Raw genomic sequence first — 22754 nt, 5'->3', positions numbered from 1 at the left:
ATTCAATTTATGGCTTGTTAATATTCGATTTTCGAGACGATATCCTGCATCTACATTTTGGATTTGTAATTTTGCGTACACCTTTTCTAACGTAAAATGTAACAAAAATTAAACCATGTTTATATTAAATTTATCTATCGCTGTTTTCACATCATTTTTACAAAACCCGAATAACCACGCGTTTGCTATCAGATAAATCGTCGGACAAGGGGCTAATCGTGTACCGGAAAAGAGGGATTCCTTTCTAACATGACCACGTTGCATCACAGACGAAACAAAAATGATCGCGTCGATTCGTGGGCCTGCGAAAGAAAAATGAGAGAACGGGGTGAGTAGCCAGGGGTGATCGACGAGGATAGTTAAGCAACCGTAACTGGAACTCGTAGCTGTCACCCGAGTAATTTCACCAATTACAAACAATGTTAGTCAACGGTGAAAGCTGGTAGAAATATCTCGCGGGAAACGTTTTCAGACGAAGAAAATAAATGTGCGGAGCCGAGCGTGTCTTCTGGCTAAGAGAACCGCGGCAACCTTTAATCGTTTTCGCCCGAAACAGGCAGAGCACGCGTGGAACCTCAACAAATCTGCTTTTAATCGACTTACTGGACCTGGACTAGGCGTACACCTAGCGTGACGCAATCTGACAGCCGTCCACCACGATTTGTCGCGATGTAATCTCGCGCTCTACCTCGATTCCTGCAATTCTTGGCCAACATCCGCGATCAAACGCCACTGGCATCGATCACTGGAACGAATGGACGTTTCACGGAAATTTAACGCTGCCCGGTGGTCTCTTTTGGTTTAGTAAAACGCGAACGATATGGAATTAAGATGGAGATAACTAGGAATTGTTTTCTACCATTTTGTCAATTTTTACACTTTTATATTTCCCGTGCAAGCGTATAAATATTTGCAGTTTAACGATAATAATCTGATGATAAGAACCCAATAAATCAATAAGTCAGTCAATTTCCTGAAAGCATCGATGCAACGATATAAATCGTTCTTGCAAATAGACCGCGGTAAATTGAAAGAAAAAAGGATGTGAACAGCACCAGAGGCGATGCACGATCGTTCGCGTGAATCCGATGGAATCAATTGCGAACAGGAACGAGGCGGCTAACGAACGTCGATAGATAAATAATCGAGTGGCTGGTCACCGAATTAGCGTTTTTCCATGTTCACTGGAGCGAATATCCGTTGGAACGTTTCATCGGCTCGCGCCGCCTCGCCACCGAGGAAGTGAACACCCACGCTGCACGCGGCCCAGACGCGTTTCACGCTTCGATAGTGGGATCGTTCTTTCGCCTCACAATGTAAGAGATCGATATCTGGCCAGTTATCGACGGTGTATCGCGTTTCACGGTTGCACGAGCCCGCGTCTTTCTTTTTCACTGTTCTGTCCACCTCGTCAGCGAGCACTTGCCTCGTGAAACGCGCTCAATTCACACCTACGGGATTCGATGCAGAGAGAATTGCGCTAGCCTGGGATTCTGATTGTCCTGATTCTCTAGCATTTGGTTTATCGATTAATTGGGTACTTGTAAAAGTACATATTGGTGCCTGTAAGGGTAAAAATTGAAACGTTTGAAAAGTTTGTAGCATTTTTAACAACTAGTACGTCATACGTAGATTTGGATAGCTTTCGTACGGACATTGAATAGTCTCGCCATTTATTTTGATTTTTATAAAATTTGTCTGATGATAAGAAATTTACTGTACCGAGGCGCGTAAAGACCGCTCGTACTTGAAGTAATTCATTATTGAAAACAAGCTGGTCAAAGTGCGAATGATCATGGAAAAGAGCAACGCGACTATCCGATAAAATACAATAAAATTTTTCTCAAATTCCTTTACGAACTTTTCGAACGATCTAACGATAAGATTTGGTGAATTCATGTTGGTTTTGGATCAAGATTTCCACTTATCTCGAGTGTTTAGAGGATATATAAATATATAAAGGTGTACGGCGCTAACTACGCGAATAGTGCGCCTCAGGGTTTACCATAATACTAACTTCGCGAGTGCGCCGTAAAATCATGAATTATTACTGCTAATATGTATCACGAATCGTGATCGTATTACGGGATTAGATTAAACAGATTCCAGTAATATGTGCTCGTGGCGACGTGTTATTATCCGTGTTGAGTATACTTTTTGTAAATAGCGCATATCCTTGAAACACGACGATATAATGCATCTACTTATTATAAAAAGTAAAAATATATATAATCTGAACCATTGCAGCCTGTGATATTAATATCCAAGATCGACGGTATCAATTAAGACTTAAGATCAATAAAGATTCACGATACCAATTGAAAATTAAGAGTCTCGTCCTTTCACTTCCAAAAACCTCGTTAAATAATTATCCTCGCAAACGCAATTACAAACAATGCAAAATTAACGTTAATTCGCTTCGTGAATTTATTAATCCGATCCAACCACGAAACAAACGTCGAAGTCTTCCGAAATAAAGATAAAAACTTGCATAATCTGTTTAAAAGCCGGTCATTGCGAAAGCTAATAAGTAAAACCTACATTGCTGCGTAAAAAACGGGATCAAGGATCGAAAGTATTATTTGCAGTTTCTAACGCGAAATGTCCAAACAATCGTATGCAGCAACTCTATCGATAGCGTCTAAGTGGGAGGTGGTCAAGTACCTCGAGGAAATCTCGCGAAGCTTAACGCGAATTGAGTGCGCTATAAAGTGTCACGCCGGGAAATGTTTTACGATGATGCAAGTTTGTCGTGGCGCTGGAAAATCGAGGTCGAGTTTGCATGGCCGAGCGTGCCGTTGCCTCGCCGTTGGTGGTTTATGCAGCCAGCATATTTACGCCTCTCTTTGCCCGTAACAGAATGCATTGTTGGGTCATCGTAAATGCTGGCGTGTGACGCGCGCCTCTTATTTGACCCTTTTCGGTGCATCCAGGTTTCACCTCGTTGCTTTCAACGCGTGTTCCAGCACTCCTCGTCCACCGTCGACGATAGCAAAATACGAATTCGTGTGACTTCCACTATGAAATTGTATTTAATCGCATGCATGCGTTTAAAATGACTAGCTAAAAATCACAGCGACGTATAACGGACTGCCACTAATTTTTGCAAAACAGCGTTCTATGTATTTTATTGCCGTAGAAAGTTCTATTAAAAACTTATTAGTCTGCGGACATTTATGTTAATTTGTATTTTTATAAACACAGATAAAGAATCCAATTGTATAAATGTAATTATCTTTCATTTTTGAAGTGGGAATTTCTATGATTGACATCGTATAATTTAGCGAAAAGGAGATTTTAAAAACACTGTGAGATATGATTATTTTTCATGTTTTTAATGAAATCGAATTATTGGGATTGTATAAGTTAGCGAAGATAAGATTTATATGACATATGGTAAACAGTAAGCTTAACATGTTATGTAAGTTGCTGAATACAATATCAGAAGGTGTAGTTTCCGAACATAAAAGATTTCAATACCGACTTGTAAGAAACGAAGTTACCATGTCGGTATATTATAAGGTGAACCAGCTTTCAAGTGAAAAAGAAATTACGAGGCGTAGGTGGTGATCAATGAAACAGTTGTTGAATTTACACAATGTTCGTTTACAACTTTGAACAAGACCATTACGTTTCTCAGGCTTGCTAAAGAGACTTCCACTGAACTCGTTCTACCGATGTGCCACATGTACTAAACTTGTTTTTATTACACAACGAAATCTCAAACAATTTGGCATATTAAATATCAAATAAAGGAAAAAGAAGTTGATAAAGATAATCCCGGATTACTCCTGAGTAATATAATTCCATTCGTGAAAATTCTCAGACGACGAACATAAATAAACATCGAAGAAACGGAGTAGACTGGAAGATTCCGCAAAAATCTCAGCCAGAATGTGAAACTAAATTGTACAGATCAGAAACTTGCTTCGATCTGAAAAAAAAAAAAAAAAAAAAAAATAGAAAAAAAAAGAAAACAGAAAAATCGATCGTCGTCAACTCGTGGCCAATCCAATTTCGTTACTCCAATTCCCAAGACTCCGATGACCGATATTAAACCGCTGCTCAGGGATGCGTTTACCGATGCCACGGTGTATTATGGGATAAGTGGAACGACAAGAGAGCACGGCAGGCATTGTGCGATCGCGGCGAGGAGAGGCGCGTCCAACCACGCTAGAAAATGTCTTTCTATAAAGAAAAGAGAGTAAGAGAAGGGCAAAGGTGGGCAATAAAATCGAGTTATTATCCTTATTATCGGCAGCGTTACGAAAGCTCGGTCGCGGCTCGGTCGCGCGCGCGCGTGGGCCGAGTGTACACTCATTGTCGTATTATGTGCACCCGCGTACCCTGCCACCATGTATCGTTTCAAGCTCGAGAAATCGATAACCTAGCAGAAAATGCAAGATCGAACCGCGTGTTCCACCGTGCTCGCGTTAATTCTCTCGTCCGTTAGAAAGTCGGGGTCGTGAGACAGAGCGGAGATGAATCTTCTGGCGAACGTTTTCTATGCTAACAGTTTATGTACTGATTAAGGTAATTGGATGATCATCTGTTCGAATGACGCAATCCTCCGTATCTGATAGCTTACAAGTTATTGTACGGTGTATGCGATGAGGTATACGAGGTCTTTGGTTATGATACATGCCGGTTCTTAGATGGGTACATATTTTGAGTGGGCTTTCGTGCAAGTCAGATTGGTAGATACGAGAGAGACTCTGACTTTTAGAATTTATGATTCTAGGATGGAATGTTCCAGGTGGTTGTGAGGAATATAGAACGACAACCGGCAGTTAAAATATGATTCTATGCTTGAAACTCTGTTACGCACCTACTTCGTAATCGAAGTCATTTTAGTATTATTCGATAAGAAATGCGAAAGAATCATATTTAATAGGCATAATCTGTCATTTGAATTTTATATCAAGGTTTTTCTCGAGACTTTGAAAGACTCGGTATTCGTGGAAACAAGAACAAGACTGATTTCAAGATTTCATCGTGCCACTAAATTATTTGTTCGAAAAATGAATACCTAGATAACATTCCTCCGCGACTAAAGCCTCGTTTGATATCAACCTACACATCTCATACTCGCGATAAATTATTCTTCGCATCCTTCAAACGACACAGTTCCGTAATTCCAGAGATATCTATATCACCTACTTACTGCTGAACGAAACAGAACGATATCGATTACAAGTACATAAAGTAACGTGGAAAGAAGCAAGGAAAATCCACACCGCCTGTACGTTTCATTCTCGCCTTTCCCTGATAACAGATCTATCGATCAGTTCTCGCGGCGATCCACATACCGATAATCCACATTGTATTACAATTCATTACACAGTATGCAGACTAGGTGGAAAAGGAAAGCAGGAAAATCAGCGACTTCAAAGGGGACCGTAGGCACAAGTCGACCGCGGAACGATCATTATCGGACTAACCGTGTGCGGTAACACAAAGTGAATTCCAATAAACTGGCCGGCATTTTTCCGCATCCCACGTGGTACGCGGAGTTCACGCATCGAGTTCGAACCCGCGTTTCCCTTTGGGTAGGCGAGCGTATCCGTTGGCCGAAGCTCTCGGAAGGGACCGAAGACTCGTGCGTCGTCTCTTCCCTCGAGCCGTGCACGTGGCTGGAATTGCTCGAATTGCCGCGACTCCACGACCGCTCTTATTTATTCCCCCATCTGGAGTACGTTTGCAGAATTCGAGAATTCGTCCCTGCAATACGGAAGGCGACTCGCTGCCACGACATTTGTTTATGAGAATCGTGATACAGAAGAAGTACCGTGGACAGTGCAGATTTTGTGGAAGTGTGGTTCGAGGAATGGTTCATCAGGTATGTACTAAGAGCTGGTACTGGACGATGGTTATGGTTTGTTGGAATATATGGTTCTTCGTCTTGGATGTAAAGGCATGTGTATTTTGAATAATTTAAGTAATAGGAAAGGATAGTTTCTGGAAATGAAAGTACGAGAAATACCAAAAATGAAATAAACATTTATACAAAACCTCCAAATTTAATCGTCGTACGAAACGATTCTCGTTAACGCTACTCTCCATGTACAATTCTCGAAGAACGTAAAGAATCAGATTCGAATTACGTTCTACCTAATCGGATCCACCGAGAGTCGTAATCGTCTTATAGAACTCAATCGTCGATTCTCATTAACGCGATTTTTCAAATTAATCTCTCGACATACGTACGAATTGCTCGACCATCTCCATGCTCGATTATCGTAAAAAAGATCATTACGAGAATCAACGTACCATCGCCTTCGAACCGAAGTCCGGTGAACTCGAACGTATCCATCGAACGCGGAAGGCGAGTGACTCGACTCGGACGCTACTTGTCCCTGAGAAATTCCAGGACAAGTGGCACGGCTCCGTGGACTGCGCACGACGACGCCGTGCGCAAGGTGAAGCAAAGTGTGGTCGTTTCTCGTATACCTTTCTGCTCCCTCCTCTTCCTCGTTGCCGGTTGTTCGGCGAACCGGAGCTCACCGGACCGAGGTAGACACCGGCGAACCGTGGGCATTCAGCCGAAGCAGGTTAATATCTCGACATTGTGGACACAAGTAATGGAGGCCTTTGCGCTTCGAGACACGCGGATGGAAGCGCACACAGATATTCTCCTATCACGACCTTTCCTCATTTTTCTTTTCCCCACCCTTCTTCCCTGCTATTTATTGCCTCAGCTGATTTACCACCTGTATTTGGATCTTTATAGTCCGGCACGCATTAGTGGACGTCTTTAATAGCGCCGGATTTGGCTATCGGCGTCCATGTTAGGCGATTTTTTGCTACTTATTGTTTTAACGATGAGAAACCAACGCCGGGGTCATCGTGAGTGCAAGAATATAGCGAAATAACGGTAGACATGATGGGTGTATCTAACACCTTTCCTACGTTTATTACAACATTTTAGAGCTCCGGCGAGGTTTCTAATGTCAGAAGATGTTCGAGGTAATGATCTTTCCTAGTGCCACCTCTGTGGTTTTTTATCCTCACCTTGGTTGATCTCTCACGCGTAATTGACGTTCCGCTTTGATGCGTTTCACTTCAGGATGAAGAACCTTAACAACACCGAATTTTGATATCGATGCTACCCAGGTTTCTAATGATTTCTTAAAATTATCCAAAACGTGGCCCCAATGATTCTGGCGATCGGTCGACATTAATAGTGATTGATCTCGTCGATATCCTTGATGCCTTTATATTTATTTCTTTACTCGTAATACGCAGCCAATTTTATCATTTATTTCTTTTTTTCTTTTCTTTTTTTTTTTTTTTTTCTTTCTTCGTTTCTTTTTCTTCGAAATGCGCTGACAACGTCGGAGTCGGAATGATCCACGGAACAATGACTACATTCATCCTAATCAAAGGGGACTGAACGGCTCCGAGCAGCACGAATTCGAGCCGATATATTTATCGACGTCAGCCCTAAATCCATTAATTCGATTCCGCATTATGCAAATTCAGCGGCGCGCTCGACGAGCCCCGACGTTCTCAACAGGCGCACGTGGGCGAGACACACGGGGCCCCGCTACTTGTAGCGCTCGTTCCAGCTCCTGCTCGGATTCGTTCAAACAAATTCGAGGCTGCACCGTCCCGGAGGTTTCTTCGTGAAAGCTCGCGTAGGCCGGGGAACGTTCTGACACGTGACATGCGACTCGTTGTTTCGCATTTTTCATGAAATTTTGTGCAAAGAACGTGGAACGCTGTTTTAATCGTTTAATGGGAATTTTTCTTTGCGTCGCATAGTTTGCGCTAGAACTCTACCGAGATTTCTTCTTTTATTTGCTGCGGAGAAATTGAGAGAGAATTCCTCGGAGGTTTTCCAGGGTGGTCGCTTTTTTATAGAAAACACGAGGGTTGGATGAACGATTTTTTATATGGAAAAATTTCGAGGAGAGATTTCCCATTGAAACCTATCTTCCATTCTTCGATTCATTCATAAACGCGATAAATTTAAATAAAGATTCTTCTCGTTACGATAATCATGTCCGTACGACAGGTAATAAGTCTTTGACATTTTTCGGTAAAATATATCTCTGCTACGTAATTGATCGTTCTAATTATTTCTGTCAAACATTACAAACTAACTACGATTATTTTTTTAATTAAGTAAGAGCTGACTGTAATATTATAGTACCAGTACGGTTGAGCACGACTAATTGCCAAACCACTCAAGTTGCTCAATAACTCAAATCACCCACATCTCTATACACAACCAGAGACAACCAACACGCTAGATTTTCATCTTACATTTCAGCAATAAACGCGTCAACGCATCGTATATCCTCGTAAACGAGCCACAGCTTATTAAACATAGTCCACGTAGAATCCTTGTCACTGGTTGATTGGATATCCAGCATTAGCGTATCTGATCATCGAGATCCTTGTTCCACGTCCGATGAAATTAAAACGGTTCACTTTCTAACAGCGATAAATGTCAGAACCCTCGTGGCTACGGAGACACGCTTCGTGGCCTCTATTTTTTTCTTTGTTTTTTGTTTTAACAATTCGCTCATTATCAAATCCTTTTGTACCTCTTCCGTTATTTGACTTCAAACCGACGACTTCGACTTGGAACCACGTTCCACGTCGAATCAGATTAAAACGGCTCGTCTGCTCGCGGCTATAAACGTCAAAGCTCTCGTACGTTCCACGCGTACGAATAAACAGGCGGCGAATGTCGAAGAGTGTGGAAGAACGCGGGTCGCGTTCACGCCATTAGAATTCGTTTTGTCCGCGAAATCGCGGCGAACGCATCGCTCGCGCTTTCTCCTCGAACGAATCGGCCAGCCTCGAGGTAGGCAACCCGTCCGACACAGTTCGCCGATACACCTGCGCGCGGGTGTGACTAATTAGAATCAACAGCAAGCCAGACAATCGGAACGTTCGAACGACCGTGTGCTCTCTCGGGGCCTTAATAGCTTGAAAATGGTCCGGGTCAAACAGCCGCGTGTGCGTTTACGTAAGGTGTGCGCGCTAGTCCGGCATGCGAGCTACGCCGACGATGAACTTTCGTATAATGAAAGTCAAATGAAAGTTCGCTGTAATAACGGCGATTCTTTCTTGTGGATGATACCTAATCGTGCGACTCTTCCTCGGGAGAAAGATTCTGGTCTCCGGTTTGTGAAACGAAACGCGGATGACATTGGCAAGTGCTTGGCGTTGACAGATCTTGAGTAATGGATTTCGGTACGATAATTAACCTAATAGGAACTGACGAGGCAATCTCGATATTTATATCGCTAGTTTTCAAAATGATTCTATAGATCGGACTCGGATTTGACTCCGTCCAACTTACAAATTTCGTTATTGTTAATTTATTATCGTCTCCTACAGTTTCCGCGAACATTTTGGTCAACTTTCATCGTATAGTTTTATTTTAAATCCGAAATCGCATGTATAATATCTTTCCTAATAATCTAAATCAATTATTATACGTTCTTCGTGAGAGCAGTAAGTGTTCTATAATACTTACGAACAGAAGAAAATACCAGCCTACATTCCACGTAATAAGCTTTCCACGTAGAAACCCGTGTCACTCACGAAAATCCCTACCTGGTATTCTAAGTAAAAGCGGGACACGTTAGAGGAGGAAGGAGATCCGTGTCGGATGGACCGCGTGTTCTGATCTTCGGTATAGTCGTCTCGCGCGTGGGAACGAGGCGAGCGAAGCGCGGAAGCGTGATGCCAGCTCCGGCAGCGGGGCGCCTCGCATTTTCGTACGATGATAAATGATCTCATCACTGGCATTTAGAACGCGGCGAGGTGTCGACCAAACCGAAATGCCTGAATGGAGCAACAAGAGTGGGAAGAGCCAGAGGGGAGGACTCGTTTAGAGCGAGGGCGAAAGGGCATGGATCGCGTGGAAATGTTCTCCAAGGGCGAAAGAGGGAGGCCTGAAACGAATTTAGCGCGACGCGGAAGAATCATTAACCACGTGAGTGGTTTTGATTTCTAATTAACCGTCCGAGGAAACCTGTGATGTATCGACTGTGTACGATCAAGTGGGTTACGAGTCAATCATTGGTTTATGCTGGCTCCTTTTGAATCCGTCACTCGAACCGATAAGAAGTAAGTTAATGAAGAGTTTGATAAATGGGAGTTGGTAAATCCTGTCGTAACATCGGATTCTCATTGGTTAGTGGAGATTTTCACCAACGGAGATAATTATTTTTATCGTTGAGTGGTTTGTATCGTTGGGTCAAAGGTGACAGGAGGCAGTAATTTAGGTTAGATACGGGTGAGGTTAGATACGTTTATATTATATTCTATGTTTCGTATCGATAATACTTTATCGGTAGCGGGTAAAATTCAGAATATCGAATAAAGTAGAATATTTTTGAACCGAGAGACGAAATTAACGTATACCAAAAATAAAACACCGGAACTCGATACCAGACGATATTAAAATTAAGAAATTTTCGGAAAACGCAATTAGTTACCGCAACTTGGTCCTTACACGTTTCGATAAAAAACTTGACGGACGTTGAAATTAGATATTAAAAAACACAAATACGAATTAATACAAATTGCTACTCACCGGTCGACGAGGCTCTCCTAGTTTCAATATCAATCCCATCGTCCCTCTCGTGCCTCCCACTCAGCCACCGTTCTGCAACAGAACAAATAAATGAATAGAAAAGGCGCAGTAGACTGATTGCTGGGCTCCGGATTCCGACTGCCCCTAGAAGATTACATTCGACGTTATTACCACGAAATCGACCGGAGGGGACTCTGTAACTTGCTTCGAACAAACGAAAGCAAAACGGAGAACGCGAAAACCAACCTAACCCATACCACTCTACAAATGGATGAAACATCGAGACTAACCTCTCACGAGATGGAAAAACAAGACCGAATATAGATTATCGCAAGGATACGCGCACGCTCTGTAACCGTAATAACCAGTTAAACGTTTTCGCGACGATGGATCGGCCCAGGGAGGAGGATCTCGAGAAAGACGAGAGGTTAGAGACGTGAGACGTCGAAAACTAATATCGAAGCCGGGAGGGCTCTGCAATTGCGGTCGCGAGGAACGGCCCTGGCTACCGTGGGCCGTGCGTTCGCCGAGGAACTTTGGTCCACGACGCGTCCATCGTCGTCCACCGCCCTTTTGTAAATCGGATTCCAATAATTTCGCCGCTGGTAGGACTAATTTTGAATGCCATTAGTTAGCACACGCCGCCTGCAACGATCCATCCGCTGGAACGGATTGTTATTTCATTCGTTTGTTTCAGTTCCCTTCTCCAACCTTTTCGACCCTTTCTTTTTATTCATTTTTTTGTTCGTGATTGTTGCTCCCGCACGTCTCGCAGTGTTTTTAAACGATTATCAAACATGAAAAAAGTCACGGTATTCTGTGTATATTAACATTGTCTGTGTAGTTCAACTATCTATGCCCGGTTTGACCTACATTTATCTTTTCATATAGCCGTTTCTTTATTACAATTTTTATTACATCGTACGTACAATTTTTGTTGGCAGAATTTGTCTCTCAACCACAACGGTGATAGCTTTTAGAGGATGGTTTCGTTCCTTGAAATTAGAGTAGCGAAAAAGAAAATACCTATCTATTATTGTTGGCCATTCTTCAAGACTACAAAGTTTCATCCGAGTTTCCCTCGTATCTATCGCTTCAATAGGCCGCTACCGTATTATGAAGCCAAACGCCAACGCATCTGAAACCCTGTCTCTCTCTCTCTCTCTCTCCTTTACATAGACGTAGCCATCTCTTTCTCTCTTCGTACCTCTTCCTCTTTTGTATCTTTGCTCGAGCATCATCCCCCTTCCTTGCCGCATGGCGCCACTTCTCTGATTGAATCGACTGCGCCGCGATGGAGATTCGCCCGGCGTGGATCGTGGCGCACGTCGGCGTGCTCGTCTGCGAATTCCACGGGATCGTTTCTGTCGAGCATTTCCCAGCGTCGATCGGTACGCATGGTATTGGGTCACTGGGCGCGCGGATCGAGATCCCCTTTGTTCTCGTCTTCGTCTCGCGACCGCCAGCGTTATCGAGAGTTCGTCTCGCTTCGACGCCGCGGCTCTTCCGTCTGTGGGCGATCCCGCCGCGTAACAGGCCCGTCGGGCTTTGATCTTTTCTTACTCAGCCTCGAGCGGACGCACCTCCGTCCAGGGACAACAGCAATCCCTACGGAGTCTGTCACTCGAGATATGCGACCTGTCGATGACTCGATTTGCTGCGAAGAGATTGAAAGGGAATTCTTAAGAAGTTTTTCAGGGTAATGGTTCGTTCTTGAAGAAAATAGGATCTCGCGAGTAACTTTTTATACGATCGACTCTATTCTTTCTTAATTTCATTGTACAGTTATACATATCGTGTTTGTCTTTTCTCGTTTTTCTAGAAACGAAAATTTTACTATCGCATTTTGCTGATCCCCTTAGCACCACTGGCCAAGCGAAAACTAGTCTGGACGTAGCCATTTCGAGCTACATCTTATTTAAACTCGATCCTAGAAGCAGCTCTATCGCCAAGACGCTCTGTTCCGACAATTCACCCACTTAATGCCATCTCTCCTTACCCGACAAAACCAATTACGAATACTCCCGACTATCGACGCGTTCGAACATCTTACATCGCTCCACCAATCGTAACTTTTCTTAACTTTCGTTTAACGTTAAGAAGCGGTCTCGCAGCTTCGCGGAGGTGCGTCTTCGTTTCTATCCAGTCTTTGCATACGCCACGGATCATCGACCACGCAACCTTTGATCGATCACCGGTGGACCAAACACCCGGAAGCCAGCTTCGGGACGATCTAACAGCGTCAACGACTTTACCGGCGAACGTTGCTCGTAGCGTGGAATTCAGCGAGTATCGGGAAGAAAGGAAGTCACGGAAAAGCGGAGCGCGCGGGGAAGAATAGCATCGGAGGCGGATGGATCGGTCGGCCATTAGGCGGTATTCTGGTATCGGCAGCATTGGCTCTCCCTAGCTATTGCCCGTACACGGCTACGTAGTCGCTCACGTAGTTGGCTTTGATGTGCACCGCGCCGCTTGTGCATTGTAGATGCATTATAATGCATACCTACTAAGAAGCCGGTCTATGTTGGTATTATGGCCGCGCGAGCGTTCGTAGCCTCGCGCCTCCTCTCTCGCTGCAGCTTCGATAATCGAACGCGCCTTGCCCCGCTCGTGCACACGCTCCTCTCGTCCAAGATTATATGAATAGAAAGGCGGCGTGATACGTGATGGGCGTGTGCAATTGAAAATCATATTACGTAAAAGAGCGGGGCAACAACGAGCCCCGGTGAAAATTTGCCGTTTCTTTTCAGCCGCCGCGCCACGACCTCCCACCCTCTGTGTTCCTTCTTCATCCCTGTTCTTGTCTTTTCAACAGCTGTTACCGCCGTCTTTCTCTTTCCCCTTTCGCCTGTTGTCCCAGAGCCAGCGGGTCGCGCGGACAATCGCGGCGAGATCATGCGCGCGGAATTACGATGGAGGGATCGTCGATCGAACGATGATAATCCTGAAATAAACGCGACTTACATTGCCCGCCCGCTGGTTGACCGGAATGACGATCGCAGCCGATACGGGCCAAGAGAAGCGTCGCGCTGTTCTCGCGTGCCGCGATGTTGATCCTGGTTCCTGATTAACCCTATCAATAGCAAAGAGTGCAAAGGTATTCTGTACGGCTGGTGTAAAAATAGCATGGAAACGATACAGGTTAAAATTAACTCCTTTCTTTGAATAGAACGCTTGTATGCAATAGAGGTATCCGAGGCATTAAATGATTATACCTGACCAAGCGTGGATATCGTTCTGGTCTTAAGAAACTATTTAGCATTTATCTTCGATAAACTCGACCGACTAAAGATACAAATCGAGCGACGTAAAAGTTTTCGACGGAATTCTTCGTGACACGTTCGTTCGGCAACTAAATGTTATTTACATAATCGGACAAGACTTATTTACATAATCGCGAAAACTCGAGATAACTTTAGACTCCGATACCAAGCGTTCGTTATCATCGCCTAACCATGTCTATCTAAATTTAAAATTTACCACGCCAGAGAATATTTCTGTTATCGATTAGATATCGAAATTTACCAACGAGATAGAAATCTAAGATTCTCCGCGACATCCGACGACGTGGATGCAGCTTCCGCGGCACGTTCTCGACGCGTATCCATCGGCTCCCTCCACAGAAGCTAGCTCTCGGCTTGGCCTGTAATTTGCGCGGTCGTGCCCGGGGGATCTGCTCGGAGTCGTCCTCGCGGAATGATATTCCGTTTGGCCGGGAGAGCACGGGGGAAAAGAAAGAACCTCGCCCTCGGTACCGATGTCCGGTAGCAGCCACCGGGAGCGGCGCCACCGTCGCTCGCAATTACAACGCTACCGGCCGTTTTTAATCTTGAACGACCGACAAAAAACGTAATAACTTTTTTGCCACCGCGATTACGAGGCCCGAAGGCCCTCCTCCGACTGGACCGGATGAGCCGTTCGCGCAAAATTGGAGACTCCGCCCCCGCGTTCTTGGCCCTTGGTCCCTGGATAACGACCAGCCTGTATGCAAATCGTCCCGGCAGGCGTTTTCGCGGAACATTATTATATCGCTTGGTTTCGTGAAATTACGCGCGTACAGAAGCTGTGATTTTGACAAGAAAAACGTCAACAATCAGTGACATCACCGGCGGCAATGTCGAATTACACCGGGATGCAGAAGAGCTTCTGACAACTTTTTAATGGAACCCTATTCGTCGTTTGTCCCTGATCGTATAATCAAACGAGCTACTCCGCTGTATTTTCGTGTCGGGATATCGTGTATTTCAGAGGTAGGCGAATGTCTAGAAAAACGTTCCCCGCGATATAGTAAGGTAGGGTTATTTGAGACAGCGAGGAGATATAAAGTAAATCAAATAATTCTCAGAAATATTTCTCAAAAATAAACACGCTGAACGAATTCATAAGGATAATTATAACCGAGAATTAATTCAATATTGTACAAACTTCTTTCCCTTCGATGTGTAAAAATTATATCTTAAGAAAGAATTATGGTCGCCGTACTGTCAACGTAATGTACGATATACTTCATACTATAAGCAGTATATTTTCATCGATGTAGATGACGTAAGTTAAAAAAAAAACAGTTGATAACTAAATTTGACAAATTACAGGATCAATCGTTTAGCTCGATTCGAATATCCTGACTCAAATAACTCCACCTCGTCGTGCGAAATTTCACCGTAGCCGGCTACCCCACCCCACAAGAATATTTCATCGCTGACTGCGCGGTTGGTTATCCGTGTTACTCGGTCTGTTCGAACGATACGCAATATAGTCGATGGTTTGCCACGCTTCTACTCTCACCCCCGCAGTATATGTACACGAGATAAGGTAGTGAGACCGCAGCGTATCGCTGCAGTGTAAGGTGTGAAACGGGTGTCGGCGAAGGTGGAGGCGTCATTGTCGTGTTTCGTTTCGTTTCACCGATTGCGTCACAGTTGAACACACCGTACGACGCGGCCACGGGGCTTCGAGCATAGAAAGCGTACGAATCGAATGGCCGACGATCATTTGTCAAGCGAGGAACGTCCGCGTGTTAGGACTGCTAGGAGCCGCGGACGACTACCACTATCGCGTCTAAACGCGGATTATCGAAGAAGACGAGGAGGAGGTGCAGGAAGAAGAAGAAGAAGAAGAAGAAGAAGAAGAAGAAGAAGAAGAAGGAGAAGAAGAAGAAGAAGAAGAAAAAGACGAAACTCGCACCTACCGTATCTCGCCTGGGAGAGTGATATTTCTATCGTGGATGTTGAGGTAGGAACGTGTTAACAATCCGTGGCGAGCCGCGCGGCGATTGATGGCCGTAGAAAAGAGGATTTATTAATCCTGACTATTATCACTGTTTGTTGAGCGGCGTCGGCGACAACAACGACTCTATCGATGTTTCGCGCGGACCCATTACGCGACTACCGGCCAGCCGTACCTTTCGTCCTACCGATTTACCTACATTTATCGCCGACAGGTGACCTAATGGACGTTGTCGAACTCGGTAAGGTCGAATGGATTTGTGGATGTGCGGAAGAGTCCTTTATACGAACGAGACAAGGAGACAAGGAATTTTTAGGAAAATGCTTCAAACTTTCGATGTGGATTTCGACGATTATCTAGATATTTGAACGAAGATGTTCCTAACATGTACCAACGAAAATAAATTCTTGACTTCTTAATCTCTAAAACTTTATCCGAAAAATTTTATCAAAATATTATGAACCGTTGTTGAAAAGAATTTAGGCGTTGAATATGAATCGGTTAAGTTAAAATGTAATCTGATCCATTTGAATATCGGATGCAGACATAACGTAGCTGATCCAATTAGGTCACTTGATGCATCCTAGGCGTTTGATTCTCTCGCTAATGCATTTAATGCGCTCGATGTACCTGGTGCAACTAATGTATATAATCTATGTTATGCACCAAAGATGTTATAGTGAACTGAATGCAACTGGTGCACCGGATGCATCATATATACTTGAATTACCTAGTTCACCTAAATGTGCTAGTTAACCTAATCTACATGAGAGTGTTCGTACTGATTCCCAGAAGTAATACAAGCAACAGGCTGAAGAAATTAAATGGTACAAGGAGAACCTAAATCTACCGCTTTATTGTTGCTGCTTATGAACAGTACATTCGACGATCTTCTAATTTCTTTAAAACCAAACAACGATTTCGTTTTAACGGTAAATTTAATAAATCGAACAGTACAAAATTGAATATAATATACTCAGCTTTTCGTCCTACGTGTATCGATGTTTGAATTATTCAAACACATCGATTCCAATTCCACAAGACTATATATATTCTACCGCTGCTCTTTCTCGATTTTAAACGATTAGAGTATAGAAACAGAAGATAGAAAAGAGCATTGAAAAGGAAGAAACAGAAAATTGCCTACCTAAAACATTTCAAACTCACCGGTCTTCGAATCTCGTTACACGTGCATTCCACTTCAACGAGACTGTGTATACGTTCTACCACCGCCTTTTTCTCGCATTTATCGATCGCCACGCCGCGCCACGCTAGAAACATCGGCAACGTGTTTATCAGAGAACAGCGACGCAACATCGATGCCGTTCCCCAACGTTACATACCTACACCAGACATAAGAGAATCTTCCATTCGTTCCAGCGAACACGCTACTTTTTCCTAGGACGATCACATCGGAGACGAAACGTTGAATCCGTCGTTGTTACGCAATTATCAGACTCGCAATTATCAGAGAGACCCGTAGCTTTCATCGATCCCCGCGGATCCACGTCCGACGAGGAAAGATTACGGGGAACCGATGCGATGTCGATGCGTGGATTGCTTTATTAAATTTTGCGCAACGCAAACGATTTTCCAACGGCGACGGTACGCGGAGCAAACTGGCTATAAATCAACCGGTACAATGACATCGGCACGACGCTCTTCTCCACCGTGTTATCCTATCCCCGATTTTCTCTCTTTCTCTCGTTCGCTCGTAGCTCGCGGGCACGCGGCCAATCCGCGTGTCGTTTACTTACGTAAATGCATTCTAACTTGGCCAGCAGGTGATTACAACCGGGCACAAAGCTACCGATACGGGGATCATTTCGCCAGGATTAATTCACGCGTCGTCCACAGAAATAGATGGACGTTTGTCTCTTCCATCTGTTTTTTCTTACACGAGCTACGTTTTAGAGAAGGAAAATTATTTACGGGTTATTATCTCGGTTGGATACGATGGTGCGATTTTTCTAGCAGTTCTATCTTAGAATCGTTGCATGCTGAATAATTATACCGTGGCTTTAAATAGATTTTAGAAGCGCATGTAGCTTTAAATACAAATATTTTTAACCCTGCAGTTCGAATCTATCACTCGGAATAAACGTTGTATTTCGATAGAATTTGTTAAAATATAAATAGCTTTTTAAGTACTTTGTTTTGCTATTTGTTTGGAATAGGAAAGAACGAAGTGTAGTTTTTTAGTTTGTAGAAAACCCGATCGTCGGGAACTATCCTGTTCAGGCTCCCGAGGAAGAATCGAGGCGGTGATCGTGATATAGCACATAAAAAGTCGTCCATTCGTTCAAAGATACGAATGTATGCGCGATCGGGGCTCGGGGAAGGTTGGATGATCAAACTTAAATATCGATCCACGGAAGAAGCTTCCTACGACTACGCGGTGGCGAGAATTTTTTATCATTTAAAGAGCAGGGTGATCGTTACGGTGCTAATGTCAACGACGAACTGACACGTAGTGTGTCGAAGCGATCGTACACGAAATCAACGATGCACAAAAATCCCAGAAATGACACGCCGACTGTTAAATGACGCAAAAGATACAAAGTTCGGAATAACGGCTTTGACAGAAAGAAGGATAGAGATATGAAAAATAAGTGAGGAGAGCGACGCTGTTAAATATAAGTATTCTTAAATACGAGTAATTTTTAAGAAATAGGCAACCTAACTAGTTCCGATACATTCGATATTTCTAAATATAGAGATTACCATTTGGATATTAGCTATCTGTTACCCAGTGGCTTGGTCAGTTACAGATTGGACAGTGTAAACTTAGTTCTCAGTTGGGAATAAGTAGATATATGAGATTTATTCATTTAGCATGAAACTAGCGATATTGAATTTACGAACGGTAATCAACTCGTCTCTATTCCACGATCGTGTGACGTTAATCCTCCGTACAATAGTAGTTCGTTACATGTATTCTATTTCCTCCCCTCTATTTTTCCTCTCGAGATGCAACGAGTTTCGCACCACGAAGCTACGAAGAGGCACGATTTCTCAAGGATTACTCCTCCAACCTGTAGGATTGCGACCGCTCACTATTTATCTAATTTACATTTATATAGTCAGATTTTTCTGTATACTTGGAAAGACGCCATTAATCAAGTCAATGCGCGTGCGACGTTACGCGTAATCGTCTTCCATGTTTTCCATGCCACGTTGGAAAATATCAGCGAGTGGAAAGCCCGTCATAAATGTTAACGCTGAACCGTTACTCTGCGGTTTTCTCAATCGAAAAATAAATTCGTTTAAATCTTCGTCCGTTTCGTTGTCTAATTGCTGATTATATCGAGCAACAGTTAAACGCTAGAATTTTTACTCGTATTCCCCTTCGGTATATTTCCCTTAAACGAATCAATCGTCGAACAAAATGCGGCGGAACTTGGTTCGTTGGAATGAAATTTTTGGTCAGTGTCCGATTAACTGAGATTTGCCACACACAGAGGATTTTATACGAAATCCAATACGTTCTACCATCCTGATAAAAGCCGGTAAATTTCAAGATTCAAATTAAAACACCATCGCGTAATCCATCTTGTCGATGTAACATCGCCGAATGGTAACTGTGAAAGGTCCCAAACGGCTCGGTATACCGCACGAAAGTGGACGCCTCGATAAATCACGGTGCGGTGTATCGAGTTTCCGGGGCACTCGATAAAATTCAGCGAGCGCGCGGGGCCCATCATTATAAATCCCGACAGCCACTTTATCCCAATCGCGGCGTGCGTTGCCGCGGGGCACTGGAAACGTCCATCAGGAAACGTCGAAAGCCGACGAACACTCTGCTGCGGGGGTGGATACACCCTGCGGCCTCTCTCGCGCCCGTTGTACATACCACTCGCCTGATCCGGGCCCCTAACACCAGGTTCTACTTTTTTGCTGCGAGCGTGCGCGCATCTCGAGGATCGTGGACCGCGGTAGAATGATTGATAATCGATCGTGCCGAACTGGCCGGAGTCTCGCGCATCCAACGAAGATGAATTCGTTCTGCGCCCAGGCCTAATTGTGCGCAGTCAGTGGTCCACCGTGTGGACCGTGGACTCGCCACGAGGTTTCACACAGTATCCACGCCTACGCTGGACGAGAATCGAGAGAAACGTTTAGGATAGGAGAGATGAGTGAAACGACGAAAGAGGAGAAGCAGAGAGCCCGTGAAAGAACAGGGAAATAGAAAGTGCGCTAACTAACCTCGCGCTGACCCCCTATCGATATTTTCACCCGGTGTTCGACCCCTGTAATCGCGTCCTCTTTCTCCTTCCTCTTTTGGCCCAAGTGTATCGTGAGCCTTTCTTCTCGTTCGCAACGGCGTCGAGCGATTTTTGCCGGTAGACGGCGAGGCTCGTTCGCCACGGAACGATACGCCGTGCCGCGCGGCGGCGCATAAAACATATCCCCGGGGTTAATGCACCGCTATAAATATTAATACCGCACCGGCCGTGCCGCGTGGTTTGCGCGAAATTAATTACGTAACGTATTTACGCCGATGCGGTGCCGTTAGGCGTGATCGAGGACCCCGTGTGGCGAAAATGAGACGAGAATCCGCGACGGGACCCACGATGGATTATCGCTCGGCGAAGGTGGCGATTTGCCTCCTCGATCGGACGTCATTTTACGCCCCCGCCGATAATAGGACTCGTTCTGCCCGTCACCGAGGTTCTTCCAACCATGAGAATATCCGTACAAATGGGAAAATGCACAGTTTACTCGGATCTTTCAATTTTTAAGATTGTTTTAAATTTTGAAGGAAAATACGTCTTCTTAAGTGAGACGTATTTTCTAAAACGAGAGTGAGTTTGAAGTATAAAAATTCAATAACGTTTAAGTTGGCTAAGGCTTAAAGACGGAAGACAAAGGAAACTTTTTACGACAAATACGAGGCAAAAAATCGAGAGTTAGATTGTTCGAAGACAAGTTTTCGCTTCCCCTTTCAATTTTCCACGAAGAAGAACCTCCTAACTCGAAAACGCAAACAAAACCTGACAATAATTCGCGTAACCTAATTTTCCCTCCGCTTGAAATTAGATGCTATTTTCGTTAACGATGGTAACTTCTTGGGGATCCGCCATCCCGGAGGATTTTACAGGTCGTGAAGCAATCAGACGTTTATTGTGACTGTCGTACACTTTCTAACGTCTCGCCGTCTTCTACGAGTCGATGTCTAATTAAGGAAGAAGAAGCACTCGTAAGAGTTCGATCGTAAATAATTCCACTAAAAATTTCTCCTTAACCCACGTCGACCTCGGATACGCACGTCGATCGAAGAACGAGTCGAACTTGAGGAACTTGGCGGGTCGGTGATAAATTAAGAAAAAAAGAAAAGGTGACAAATAATTCGCCATTAACGTTGCAAGAGCCACGACAATTCGTGAAGGTTGTCGACGCAGCCCGAAGCTGTTTCTTCTATGTTGTATCGAAACGATCCGTGCAACGATTTCTTGGTCTGTAAAATGATTGATAGACGAACTGCTGATCGTAACATGATCGATAGACCTACCGATTGTTTCTAACGATCCGACTGAGCGATCGTGAACTCGTTATAACGATACTTACAGAGAGCACCGCTTCTCGTTTCGCTCTCGATAAAACGCCAAAGAAAATATCGACTTCTGGTACTGTTGTTGCAACCTCTTCGATTAGAGGAACCAATTAAGAGCCTCCTTTCAGGCTCGTATTAACCCCCGACCGATCACGTCTCAATACAATTCCGTCCATCCTTCTCCGTATCTTTTCGCAGATCGTTTGTAGTTCTTCAGAGGTATTGTGCGGTTTTCATTTATAGAATGCGAGTTTCATAGCGTTCGAGATTCGTGATCCGTGCATTTATAATCGACGTTATTGAAATTGAAGATGTTTATTTAGTAGTGGTGGATCTCGCAATCCGACGAAATAAGGTAGCGAGAAACTGTACTTTGATCGCTCGAATATTTTACTTTTTATAATAATTATGATATTTGATCTGATAAGTATTCCGACTAATTAGAAGTCTAAAGAACGAAAAGCGAAAAAATATTCTCTTCGAAACGTTGTTACTTACAATCAGCAGCTCTCCAAATTATATCGCAACATGCTGAAACCACAATTACACCAATCTACGATAAATTTCAAACATCTTCGCCTGAACCTCGACCGATCAAGGTGTCAATTACACCCAGCAATTTGCTTCGGTAAACCAAGCGCTTGAAGAGAAACTCTCATCCAGAATCTTGTACCCTTTTCTTATCGTCGGTGCAGAGGGATGAGAATCTGCGGGCCGTACGAGACTCGTCAAGCAACGTGGACGGTCATCAGCGACGAAATGAGACGCCATAAAGCAAGACGATCCTATAAATGCGTTTCCACCATGTAAGCCCAGGGTTTGGATACTGTCGTACAGACGGGTACCGTGCTTCTTCCTTTTAATGCCCCCACCGACAGCACAATGTGAAACCCACTCGCGACAACTTTATTAGAGAGAGTCGCGGCTACATCGCGGCCTCGCGTTTCAGATTATAACGCGTACACCGCTCGTAACTGTTACAAAGATACACACCGTTCCCCTGTCTTTTCTCTTGTTAAAGGTCTTCCTGTGTGCCAAGACGGGAGAGCGACCGCAAGGTGCGTTACAAATGGCTGGCGTAGCGCTGCGAGATTGGAAAAGTAAATCAAAGTATACAGGCTATTTTACTCGTTGTTGTATCCGTGATATTCGCTGAACGAATACGTTAGAACTTGTAATCGATTCGTTGATCCTTAAATCGCGAGTAAAATATCGTCTTCGATTCTTCTAACGATAAGAACATTAGTCTGGAAAGAAAATTGTCCACCTTTAGACTCTCAGATTGTTGCGATTTAACCCTAACGTTTCCTAACTAACGTAATTTACGAGTTGATGGAGGAAAATGAATAAATTCTGGAACCACTTTGACATACTACTTTCATCTACGCAACGCTTTCAAGTCAATCACAACGGCGG

At 44.0% G+C, this 22754-nt stretch overlaps 1 long non-coding RNA gene across 1 annotated transcript in view; it reads right to left on the bottom strand.

Annotated features, from left to right (window-relative positions):
* Window positions 1-22754, bottom strand: part of LOC143302671 (uncharacterized) — a 211579-nt gene that overhangs the window by 82188 nt on the left and 106637 nt on the right. The window contains exon 4 of the long non-coding RNA XR_013058363.1: window positions 10559-10630. This is a non-coding gene — a long non-coding RNA (uncharacterized LOC143302671). The remainder of the gene's footprint in view (window positions 1-10558; window positions 10631-22754) is intronic.

This window comes from Bombus vancouverensis, chromosome 5 (assembly GCF_051014615.1).
Source record: "Bombus vancouverensis nearcticus chromosome 5, iyBomVanc1_principal, whole genome shotgun sequence".
NCBI classification, from domain to species: domain Eukaryota; kingdom Metazoa; phylum Arthropoda; class Insecta; order Hymenoptera; family Apidae; genus Bombus; species Bombus vancouverensis.
Note: the sequence above shows the minus strand (reverse complement) of the source record. Positions and strands in the feature narration are given on the sequence as shown.